We start from the raw sequence: 12,727 nt of genomic DNA on the forward strand, positions 1-12,727 counted from the left end.
ATATGTCAGAAATGAGCTTGGCGTCCGAGGAGCGCGTTGCCAGCCACATCTCGTACGGAGTAAGTTTCCGATCGGCCAGTTCCCGCACCTGCGGCTAGAGCGCCCAATGGCGTACTTGCAAATATCGCATACGCTCGGTCTCAGGCAGGTGATATTCCCTGCGAAGGTCTTCAAACGGCACGGCACCTTCAGGGCCATAGATATGGAACAGTGCGCAGCATCTAGCTGCCTGCCAAAGCGAGAACGCTCCAGGTTCCGTCCCGGGTCGAAAGTCGGGATTCCCCACCAGCGGAGTAAGCGGTGACGGGAAGGTGGTAAGGTCGTGCTTAATATTCACCGCGTCCCATACACGGAGCGGGACCTGGGTGACCAAGGACGCACAGAGATTGGGGGGTCGGTGACTCCTGCGAAGGAAGGGTATCTCTTGTAGAGTCCTGCCCGCCACCGCCTGATCCTGGAACAACCAGTGTCTGTCAGACTCCCATTTGCTCCATTCAACCAGGTACCGCAGCTGCGCTGCCTGGAAATATTTGTGGAGGTCCGGAATGCCCAGACCACCGGACTCGGGTGCCAGTGTAGACAGGGCCCTCCTGAGTCTGGGTTTACGGCCCTGCCAGACAAACCGTGCAATATCGGTCTGAGCCTGACGTATCCATCCCCTCGGCGGCTGGAGTGGTAAGGCCCGGAACAGGTACAGTACCTGCGGCAAGAGGGTCATCTTGACCGCGGCGATCCGTCCCAACAAGGATAGCGTACCTTTGCTCCAGCGGAGCAATTCCTCCTTCATTTTCCTGCCCAGGGCCGCGTAGTTAGCAGTAACCATGGCAGGCAGAGAGTGCGCCAGTAGTACCCCAAGGTATGGGATCAGATCTCTAGACCATCGCATGGGGAAGTTACCCTGCAGTTCAAGCCGCGTAGCAGAGGCGAGCGAGATGTCAAGGGCCGCCGACTTTCTAATGTTCATTTTAAAACCTGCCACTGCGGCGAAGGCGTCCATCTCGGCAATGCAAGCGGGGAGCGACTCCCTCGGGTTATCAAGCATTAAAATCACATCATCCGCATACAAACTGATAGTGTGGGTGTAGCCCCCCATCCGGACGCCAGTCACCTCCGGATTGCGCCGAATCCTCTGAGCAAAAGGCTCCATGTAAAGAGCGAAGAGTAGTGGGGAGAGTGGGCACCCCTGTCTGGTCCCTCTCTCTATCGCGAATCGGTCAGAGTTGCAGCCATTCACCCTCACTATCGCCGTAGGAGATTTGTAACAATTAAATATGAGGGTGCGGAACTTCTCTCCTATTCCCAACTTGCAAAGCACCTGCTCCAGGTATGGCCAATGCACCCGGTCGAACGCCTTCTCCGCGTCAACCGAGAGCAGCATGCGCTCACCGGGGATACGGGAGGCCTTCTCCAGGACGTGGATCACTCTTTTAGTGTTGTCCACCGTCTGTCGGCCCGGGACAAACCCGGCCTGATCTGGGTCCACAAGTCCCGGCAAGTGCGGTGCCAGACGCGCCGCCAGAATCCCAGTGTAGAGCTTGAGGTCCACATTGAGTAGCGAGATCGGCCGGTAAGAGGCACAATCGGTCCGGTCCTTCCCAGGCTTAGGGATAACCGTCACCGTAGCTCGTAAGAGATCCGGAGGAATGGCCCCAGGCTCGGCAAAGGAGTTAAAGAGCCGCGTCAACAGCGGCACCAGCTCTGAACAGAATATTTTATAGAAAAGCGGGGTGTAACCGTCGGGACCCGGGGCCTTCCCATTCTTGAGGCGGGAGATAGCACTAATCACTTCCTCCGGCCGGATGTCCCGCTCCAGGTGTTCCGCCTGTTCCGATGTGAGAACAGGGAGGTCGACCGACGCGAGGTAATCTGTCCCGGCTGAGGCTGAGGGGGCCTCACCCGCGTACAGGTCGGCATAATAACGGCGGAATCCGTCCGCGATCCGGTGGTCCTCCGGGGCCAATGAACCGCCAGGGGTGGACAACTCCGTAACCCGTTGGCGCAGATGCTGCACCCGAAGTTTATTCGCCAGCAGTCGGCCGCATCGGTCACCACCGGTGTAGTACGCATGTTTCATGCGCAGCGCCGCATATTCCGCTCTATCCATGTCGAGCGCGGAAAGGAGCTTCCGGGCCGCTTTGAGTTGCCTCCACACTCTGGGGGCCCCCGTCCTCCGATGCATCTGTTCCAGCTCCCGTACGGTATCAGTGAGTTCGTCCCTTTTCCGTTGGCAGGCCCTATTCTCCGCCGAGGAGATGGCGATAAATTCACCCCGAAACACCGCTTTCAGGCCTGCCCACTGCGTTGCTCGGGAGGTATCGTCGTTCTCATTGTGTTCCCGGAACTCAGCAATCGCAGTGCGTACCTGTTTCAGTATCGCTGGTCTGTGTAACAGGGTGTCCCGGAGGTGCCAGACCCCGCGAGACTGGGGTTCCGGCGGCAGTTGGAAGGACCCCGTCACCGGAGCGTGATCAGACAACGAGAGGACCCCTATATCAGAAGCGGACGCCAATTCCGCCATCGGCCCCGTAACCAGGAGATAATCCAGCCTCGCATATGTCCTATGTGCGTGGGAGTAGTAGGAATAGGCCTGTGTGGTGGGGCGCAGGCGTCTCCAAAGATCATGTATGTCCAGATCCCCTAGGTGGGAGTTACTCAACTGTGAAAATTCCCCGGTGTGAGGGTGGCGCTGTGTGGACCTGTCTAGGGACGAGTTAAAGACCATATTCAGATCGCCCCCAATGATTATGTGCCTATCTGGGGTAGTCGTGATGTCTGCCAGGGCAGACTGTAAAAACAAATCCTGACGGTCATTGGTGCTATATACTGAGCCCACAGTGAATAGGAATCTCCCTACCTTAACCCTGTAAGCCAGGAGTCTCCCCTTTTGCTCTGCGACCTTGTGCAAAACCTCCCCTTTAAACCTCCTGGACATCAAGATAGCCACTCCTGCCTTCTTAGTAGCCCCGGAGGAAAAGAGCTGCACCGGAAACCTTGGAGACCGCAATCTGGGACAGTCTCGGGCCAACAGGTGAGTCTCTTGCAATAGGCAGATGTCCGCCTGGGCGCTCTCGAGGAGGGACAATATTGCTCTGCGTTTGACCGGATTATTTAACCCCTTGACATTAAGAGTGACAACTCTAAGAGCCATGACGAGACATCGTAAGAGTGGCGCTAAGTGGGCCTGAAGTAACAGGGGGTCTAGTACAAGCCGCCAATGTGGGTCGGAACAAAAGCCACACACAACTAGCACGACATATCGCCCACTGGCCCAGCAGAGGAAGAACCAGGCAGGAGCAGCAACAAGGAATCAGGGCATCAACCCAGCGCGAAATCTGGATCCCCCCCTCGAGTAGTCCTCTCCCCGCCCCAGGAAAGTGACATTAGGACATAGCAGGCGCGGCAGAAATCAAATGTGGCACAGCCCAAACCCCGAATACCCCCCACCCCAACTCCCCAGACAGTCCCCGAACCCCCCAACTCCCGGTATCCCCATCTCCCGTCCAGAGCCCAACCCGCCTCCCCTCCCTCTCCCTGCAGCCCCGGCCCCAACTTTGCAGAAACCTCAATTGTCCCAGTCCAGTCCCTAGCGGACAAGTCTGTGGAAAAGTGTTCGAGTGGACGTCCAGCCACCACCGGTGCTCCCCCGGAGCCCCCCCCCCCTCCCCCCCAGTGTCACTGGACGACGTGGTGCCGGATACCTCTCGTATGGCGCTGTCCATGTCCGCTCTGATCGTGGGAGAGTCCGGTCGAGGAGGCGGGAGCGTGGGTCGGCGCCGTCGAACCGTTTGCCATCCCTCCCTGGAAGTGCGGCGGCGGGGTGTCGGTACGTCATCATCCGCAGCGGTGATACCCAGCACATCGCACGTGTCTTGAAGGGATCGCATTTGATGCAGTGTTCCGTTCCATCGGAAAATAAGCCTGAAAGGATGGCCCCACGAGTACTGCGTGTCGTGCTCTCTCAGAAAGTCCGTAGCAATCTTGAAGGACTTGCGCTTCTGCAACGTGATCGTGGATAAGTCTTGAAACAAAGCTAGTTGTTGACCTCGGAAGCTCACCGGGTGTTTTTGACGTGCCTCGCGCAGGATCCGCTCCTTCAGAGGAAAATCCGGTAAAAAGGCCAAGATATCTGGGGGCGGCGCTGAGGCTCGAAGCGGGAGTCCAACTCTATGTGCCTTGTCGATTCTCACCGGGAAGTCTCCCGATTCGCCCAGTATGTTGCGAAACAGGTCCCTTAGGTAGGCTGCTGTGTCTTCCCCCTCTTCTTTAGACGGAACGCCCCTGACCCTGATGTTGTTGCGCCTGGACCTATTCTCGAGATCTTCGGCGTGGGCCTGGAGGTCGATCTGTTGGTCTCTAAGCCGCAGTACTTCCTGCTGCAGGTGCACGATCTCCTCGTCCCGTGATTGATTAGCGTCCTCCATGGTGGAGACACGTTCTCCAAGCGAGTCGACTTCTCTCCTCACCTCTCGGACCTCGCCAGCCACCTCTTGTTTCAGCGCCTGAAAGTCCTCCCTGAGGGTGCTAAACAGCGACTCCAGAAAAGACCTGGTGACCGGAGGCTCACCTCCCTCCGCCCCTCTAGAGCTAGTCGAAGGGCTCGGTGCTGGCTGGGACCTGTCCTGTCTTGGGGCACTTCTGCCCAGCATTTCGGGCAGGGTGCGCTCTCCCTTCTTGCTCCCTCTATTGCCCGACATCTCAGTGGCGGGGGCGTGTCGCAGGGGGAGGAAGGCCGCCGGAATGTTGATAGAGCTGCGTTCCTCGCTCGGGGTACCTCCGCTGCAGGTTAGATCAGGCGAGTCCCAGGGCCCTGGGACAGCGTCCCACGCACGGGCGCAATAGTCAATACACAACTGCAAGTCCGTCGACTGAAAGGGGCATCAACCAATGTCCAACAGCGACACCTTCCAAGTGCCCCTTACTGCCCAGGAGCAGACCACCACGCTGGCTCCAGGCTGTAGGCCGTGACGCCACCCCTTCGCAGCTGTCCGGGCGTGCACCGCCGCACTGGGGGACTCAATATGGGGCAGGCCCTCTCCCGGCCGGGTCGCGCCACTGCAGCTAGTAGGTCAATTGTCCGTAGGGCCCTGGGGCGGTCCTCGGGTCCGGTAAGCCCCCCTGTGAGCTTGGGACCACAGCGTGGGTCCGGGGGTCAATGAGTAGGCGGTAGGCAGGATCGCCGAATTGCTCCTCCGCCTAGGCTCAGTGTGGGTGTCCCCCGTTTTCAGCTCCCGGATCCTCCCCACTGTAAGCGGACCGGCTGGGCGGTCAGAGGCGTCCCTCGGGGCTCCACACGGCTCACCTCACAGCTGTGGCCCCTGAAGGGAATCCGCCGGCATCTCCGGCCCGCTAGGCCTCTCGGCCCTGCCAATCCCCGGGATCGAGTAGCGACTCTACGCCGGCTCCTCCCCCAGGCCGCTGCGGAAGGCGCGGCTCCTCCGCGGTCGTCTCCTCCACCTTCAGGAGTGCTCCGGCGGTCCGGGAGGGGTATACCCCTGGACCCCCGACGGTCGGCGGGGTCGGAGACTCACCACGGCTTAGGGGCACCGTGGGCTGGCCGCCACCTCACTCTCCCGTGGCCGCGTCGGAGCCGTGATGCTCACCTGCTCCAGGGACCAGCGCAGCGAGGCGTCGCGCTATGCTCCGGCGCCACCGAAAGCTCTAAACAGCTCACTTCGGGCTCACAGCCGCGTCCGTCCTCTCCTCCGCTCGATCCGGGGGAGATCAGCGGCGCAGGACGGTTCAAGGGCTCCGGGGTCTCAGGAGCTCACGGCAAGAGCTTCTTGTCAGCCCGCCATCTTGGCCACGCCCCCCACACTTTACTTTTAAACATATTCATCTAAAGTGCAGCATGCCACCATTGCTACAAAAATAAATACACTTTTTTTGGCCTACAATTTATTGACTTTTGTTGCAATTAGTGTTGCAATATTTAGCAATGCCAAAAGCTCAAACTTAATTACTGCGAGACCTATTGCATTGCAAATGCTTGTTAAAAGGATTTACTACACAAGCAGTGGGTGGTAAATGATATATATTATTTTTAATTGCATTTTCTCATCATGCCAATTAATTAATTAATTAATACAATATTAAGCTACGAATTTGGAAAGGCCAGGATGTAAAATGGATTTTTAATAGAGTGATGAGGAGAAGAATTTATAGAGGACAAATAGGAGAGGAGGCACAAAAAAGAGTTGGTATGATCAGACAAGAAAGGCAGAGGAAGAAAAGATTGAAGGTGGGTAGTTGAGGAAAAGTTTGAGAAAAGGCGAGTAACATGTTGATCGCAGGAATGTTGAGGTGATTAGAGGAGAGAAGTTGTTAGGGAATGGAAGAGAAGACGCAGATAAAGATGCGAGGAAGGGGTAAAAAGAGAGAGAAAAGAGGAAATATAGCTGTTTTTGTAAGACCAGTCTAAGCTGGTCTTCTCTTTTGGGCAAGGCAAATGCTAATGACTGGCCCCCTTCATTTATGCGCAGTAAGTTTAGAACAAGTGCGAAGTGCGTAGAATTCTACAAGAGCATATCTATTGTTTAAAAAGAGATTATGTATAGCTTATGGAGATCACATCAGAATAAAACAGAATAAAATGTGTACAATAATGGGTGCATGTTATAGAAGCCAGTTACTAGATATACGTCAAAGCATGTAGCGTCTGAAAAAATAAATGAAAAATAGTTCAAGAATTGACTGAAATGGTGAGCCTTTAGGTGTTTCCTAGAAGTGCAAAGTGTGTTTTTCCTGAAGGGCTTTAGATTGTCAATCAGTAGTTGCACCACAACAGAAGTGTTTCCGATGGATTCTTTTAACCGCAGATTCCTCATCTTGGGAATATCACCTGGTGCCAGTCTGGATCCAGAAACTCCAGCAGTCTGAGTTTCTGCCAGTAGGCGTTGTTGTGCAGATTCGCGCTGTCTTCGTACAACTGTGGAAGAAACGAACAAGCCACATATAAATGCCACCCATGCACACTGGCATCAGTTCCTTTCTATCTGTGCCTTCAGATTCTGATACAGAGCTCCACTTCTTTTCATCCTCTTGAAAAGATTTATATGTGCGTTTTATTTCTCACAAATTTGCCAGCATGCAAGGGGCCATGTCATCTCCTCAGACCACAGGGTCAAACGTTTGTAGGGACCGTCTCAAACAGATGTCTCTGACATCCCCATAAAACGCGCCTCTGGTGCACAGCTCCAATTCCTGCAACTCCTGCACCCAAATTAAGTCCATCCAAGAATGAGAAGCGAAGCACTACATGGCCAAACGCCACAAAACTCAACGCAGGTCCCAGTCCTTGTTGAAGTCGAGAGTAAGGATTCATTCCCACAACAGATCTTGGTATCTGTCAAAGTCTTTGGGTAAGCCCAAGTAAAAACATATGAAGTCTAATTGGGACACTACCCCTCTCCGCTACTGTCGATCACCTGAGCAGACCAGGTAGTACCCCTGTGCCTCTCTATCTCACTCCTGTCCCATTGTGAAGCCGATTCCAACCCTGGTCCTATTGCACCCCGACTTTCCGGATCTATTGACGACATGACAGCAGAACAAAACATGTAGAAAGGCTATATAATGCACAGGCCACAAGTATCCGGAGAGGCCTCCAATCAGGTTACTGCCAGCAGATCTGACCTTGGCACCAACTGTGACCCTCGACCAGCTTTGGGTTCCACACCAGCGTAGGTAACAATTTCAGTTCCATTGCCAAAATCTGCGCCGGTACCTTGGATGTTGACGCCGGAGTAAAACCTACAGCCTATCATGATGTCTGACTCCAAGCCAAATTCACCTCGAGCGAGACTGTACCCCGATCCCACCGAGTTACAACCATTGCTCAATCCTCCTGACTTAGACACAGTACCATTACTGCACAGTCACTCACAGACATTGCACTAACGTTTTCACTTTGACTCCAATCAGAGTTTAAGGACATGTTTGACCCACCCTATGATGAAAAAAACTTGTATGTGAACTTCAAGATGCCTGTGAACTGGATACATCATCGTATACTGGTTTGGTTTTCCACTGGACCAGCAACTGAGGAAAGTGTGCCTTTTACCATGGCAATCAGGAGAGCTGCTGAAGTTCTTGACCTGCACCTCCCCACTATGGAAGTAACAACCAATGTCCTCAACTGAGGACATTGGCACCATCCGAACCTCTTCTGAACCTCAATGAGGGCCTCACTAACAAGCTATTGGGCATTTGGGCTAAATCGTGTTTATGCCTCACAGTCAATCACCGTAGACAAGCTACAGGCGACCCTGATTTTTAACCTAGCATCCGAATACTTAGAGCTTGTTGGTGCAGGCATCCACCCGCAAAGGGGATCTGAATGCCTTTCTCATTACTCCTCCAGATAGAGAGTCCAAACGTAAGAAACATTTGGTGAGAGAATATTTTTATCACCCAGCCTCGCCTTGAGGTCATTCATTGTTAGCTTCTTCCTTGGAAAGTACACCCATGCACTCTGGGACATGGTTAATGAGATCTTACTGGCGGTTCCAGAAGACAGATGGATTTCTATGGCCCAAACCATTCGGGATGGCCAGAATGATTGCACGTTTGTCATCTTATCAAGTGTAGTGCAATTGGAACAAGTGTGGTGCTTCGGCATAATGCGTGGATGTGGTCCACAGTCTTCGGGGTGTCTGGACATCTCTAATAGACATGCCTTTTGAAGGATCCCACTTATTTGGCAATAAAACAGACTTTGCCCTGGAACTTTTTTTGAAGGAGAGTCATTTCATAGCAGTGTCCCTGGGCCTTTCTGCACCAGTTCAGCAATCTGCCCAACAGTTTTGAATCTTTTTGGGGATATGCCAGAGGCTTGGCATATTGGTAGCCAATGGTACCATCGCTCACACATCAAGCATACCAGCCCTTTCAATATCAAGCCCATGTTCCCAACAGACAGCTTCCAGGTCATCAGGGACATGGCACATCTCAGTCCCCCACCTCAGATAATAACCTCGAAAATTCTATAGTACACTTTTAGTGGCACACAGCTACAAGCATCAGTCAGAGAATCTCAAGTCTGTTTTGAGCCAAGAGGTGCAGGCTCTTTCGGCCAAAGCAGCGATAGAGAGGATACCGATCTTGCAAGTTGGGACTGGATAGTATTCCTGCTACTTTCTTGTGCTGAAGAAGGATGTAGGCCTTCGTCCTATTTTGTATATTCACTCTCAACGCCTTCCTGTGAATGGACAAATTCAAAAGGCTCGCACAGGCCCAGGTTCTATCTACACTAGATCCAGGAAACTGGATGGCAGCGTTGGGCCTTCAAGATGCTTATTTCCATATGCCCGTCCTTTAAGCCCTCAGATGCTACCTGTGGACCAAGGTGGACCACAAACATTTTCAGTTTGCCATGCTCCCTTTTGGTCTCACCATTGCCCCTCGGGTCTTCACAGGGAGGATGGCTGTGGTTGCTGCCCATATTATGTGGTTGAAGGTACAAGTCTTCCCCTGCCTCGATGATTGGCAAGTGAAGTTGGGCTCACCACAGTCAGTCTTGGACCACCTCCAGATGATGGCAGACATCCTTACATCACTGGGGTTCACAGTCAACCTGCCGAAGTCATGCTTGACTTCTCTGCAGAGGTTTCCGTTTATCAGAACCATCAGTGTGCCATTGGGCCTTCAATCAACCTCAACGAGTCCCAGGGCATTTGGCTATGATCCCGATGTTTCTGCCGCTATTTTGAGTCTAAGTAAGGATGGCTCTGAGGCTCCTTGGTCTCCTTGGATACGTGTCTTGCTTGGTGCTACACCCGCCAGACAAGCCCATTGCAGGCCAAACTGTTGGATGTCTAGTTGTTTTTTTTTTATCTTTGGACCAGCAAGGACTTGGAAAGGACAGTGTTAGAGGTTACTTGGGGCCCTTCCTGCATGTTTATGTTTGCAGGTACAACCGTCTTTGTTCAAACCACTGGTTGTGATGAGATTTCAGAAAGGGTTACACCAACTTTCTTCCCGGACAAACTGGTGTTGAGATGCTGAGCTTTTTTCCTGCCAAATGTAGTGATGTCTTTTCATGGCAGACAATCTAATGCTCTGCTAAAATTCTTTGATCTGCCTCATTCCTCAAAAGAGTATGCAAGACTCCATCACTTGGACCAAAAAAGAGCACTGAGCTTTTGCATCAATCATACCAAAGACCATTGGGTGCATGATTAGCTCTTTGTGTGGCACTCTGCAGCAAAGAAAGGTAAAGCAGAATAGAAGCGGACTATATCACGATGGATAGTTCTTTGTATTAAGATCTGCTATGCATTAGCTAAGAAACAGCCTTCAGAAAGCTTGAGGGCTCATTCCATCAGAGCCAAGGCTACTACCACTGCTTATGTCGCAGGGTACCTGCTCTAGGTATCTGTCCGGCTGCTACATTAGCATTTTGTGCACATGATCACGAAGCACTATTGTTTTGGCAGTCTGTTCTGTCGGGATGGGCACTTTGCCTGTTCAGGCCTGCCAGACATTTTGATCTGTGCCAGTCCCCAGACCCTGTACCTTGGGAGGTTCTACTTTGGTATCTATGCGCAAGGTGAGGATTCTGCAATTTGGATTATCTATCAGAAGAACAAGGTACTTACCTTTGGTAACACTCTTTCTGGTGGATACTCTATCTAACCATAGATTCGTCACCACCCACCAACATAATGGTCTCCTTTTCCATCTAAAACTGTCCCAATTTAGGAATCTGCATACTGGTCCTTCGAATTTGCTGATGTGCTCTAAGTATGAGGGTGTGGACAAGCCTATGATAGAAACAGACAGCCGCGGGCATAGGTGGCGCTTCTATATGTCTCTGTTAATCACTTACAGAGTGGAACAAACTTGACTTGTAGCTTCACAATGCCATCTACTGGCATGCAGGAGCACTGCTTTTTGAGCATCCAGATCCTGTCTGCCGTCTGGGGATAGTCCCATGGTGAGGAATCTGCGGTTAGAGAAAAGTATCCACCAGAAAGAATGTTACCGAAGGTGTGTTACTTGCTGTTCCAAGTAAGAAAGGTTTCTCTTAAGATTTCTCTGAAGAGAAGGTCCAGACCGGTATTACTAGTAGTGCAGAGGCAAATGTAAAATCAGGTGGAAATGTGTGCAAGAGAGGGCCAGAAATTTGGGGAAAATATGGGATAAATGATTTCGTAATTCCAAAATCCATCTTACTGTCTATTCCAGGACCCGCATGGTACTCTCTATTCCTTGTGCTCAGACTTGTAATGGCTGCTAAATGGGATAGCAATAGAGCATGATACTTTTACTGCCCATTTTCACAATGGTGTGAGGTGATGCAGAGGGACTGGGATAAAAGAGGTGAAGTCATAGAATAGAAGCAAGAATTTTCAAGGAAACACTGAGAGGGATGGATGGATGGATGGATGGATGAAGTGAGAGTGAGAGTGTCTGTCTGGTCTTTCTTTCAAAAATAGGAGTATTCATCTGTATATTTTCTCTTTTATTGTTAAGGAGGTGGAATGTGGTACGCAAACAGTGACCAGTTAAAAAAAGGCAAGAAGAGTCTGAGCTTGCTAGCTTTCTTTTGGTTGTTCGGGAATTATCATTTTTCTTTCAGATGCTCGTTATGCATTTACACTCTACTTTGGAGAATAATTATTGTTCTTTCTCAACTAATTGATTTTTCATCAGACATGTTTTTTCAATTCTTTTCCTAGAGTAACTGTTTGTTCTCTGGTTGTCAAATGCCCGTGGAAAGTCCGCACAATGGAAAGTTCAAACTAACCACAAAGTTACAGGATGCATCACTATTCCTTCACAAATAACTGGGAAAACTAGTGGGAAAAGGAAATATAAATAATAAAAAAAACAATTAGAAGTCCCTTGTCTTGTAGAAGAGGGTGTCGTACTCGGGCTAGAGCACCGGTAGTTTCATGAATAAAACAGCAGTGTATAATGCCACAGTTTATTCACATACAGTATGTAACATTCATCTTCTGTGGGTTAAAACATACAGAAGACATCGCTAAAGCATTATTCTTCAGCACCCATTACGGTGTTTAAAGATTTTGAGTTTCACAGTGTGCATGTTGTAACAATGCAAGGTTCTTGAACACTATCAACCCTTGACGAGGGTCTTCTATCTGACATGCTTCAGGGATAAAGTGATGATATAAAATATACAAAAAATAAACCAGATCAACAGGAGAGAAAGGGAATACAAAATGGAGACACTCTTGGCCCCCTAATTACAATAAACAAACAACAGAAGAGTTCAAAAGATCCCTTGCTCAATCAACCTAGTTGGTGACATGCTTTATCATTGGGATCCCACCCAAGGGGCCGAATGCCTCTCCGGTGTGCTACGATGTCTGATTACAGCGGAGCGGGTTTTGGTGAAGTGCAATGAGTGATAGTGAAAAAGTTAGAAATGTCTTTACTTGTCCCAGCTGAATCTATTAGTGGAGAAGTAAGACAAGGTTAAAAAATTGTGTAGGTGGAAATAAAATCTGGTAGTCAATGGCCAGTCGCATCCTATATGTGAAAGTGCAATTACCGGTCTACGTTTCAGCCTTTATGTGCGAGTAGCGAGGCTTTCATCAGGACCAGAAAGTCACAGGGGTATGCACACGCTAAGGTGCACCCTCACCTGTGACACTTCAATACCGCAAAAACTTACGGTGACTGTGGGACTTCTGCAAAGTTTGAGAAGCCAGGTAATTATGTGGCGTAGAAGAATCTTACACCATGGATCCTAGCGGGGGTC

General features: G+C 51.0%; 1 protein-coding gene across 5 annotated transcripts in view; it reads left to right on the top strand.

The window, feature by feature from the left end:
• Positions 1-12,727, top strand: part of CCDC149 (coiled-coil domain containing 149) — a 480,627-nt gene that overhangs the window by 296,393 nt on the left and 171,507 nt on the right. The window lies entirely within an intron of this gene.

Source organism: Lissotriton helveticus, chromosome 2_2 (genome assembly GCF_964261635.1).
Source record: "Lissotriton helveticus chromosome 2_2, aLisHel1.1, whole genome shotgun sequence".
NCBI classification, from domain to species: domain Eukaryota; kingdom Metazoa; phylum Chordata; class Amphibia; order Caudata; family Salamandridae; genus Lissotriton; species Lissotriton helveticus.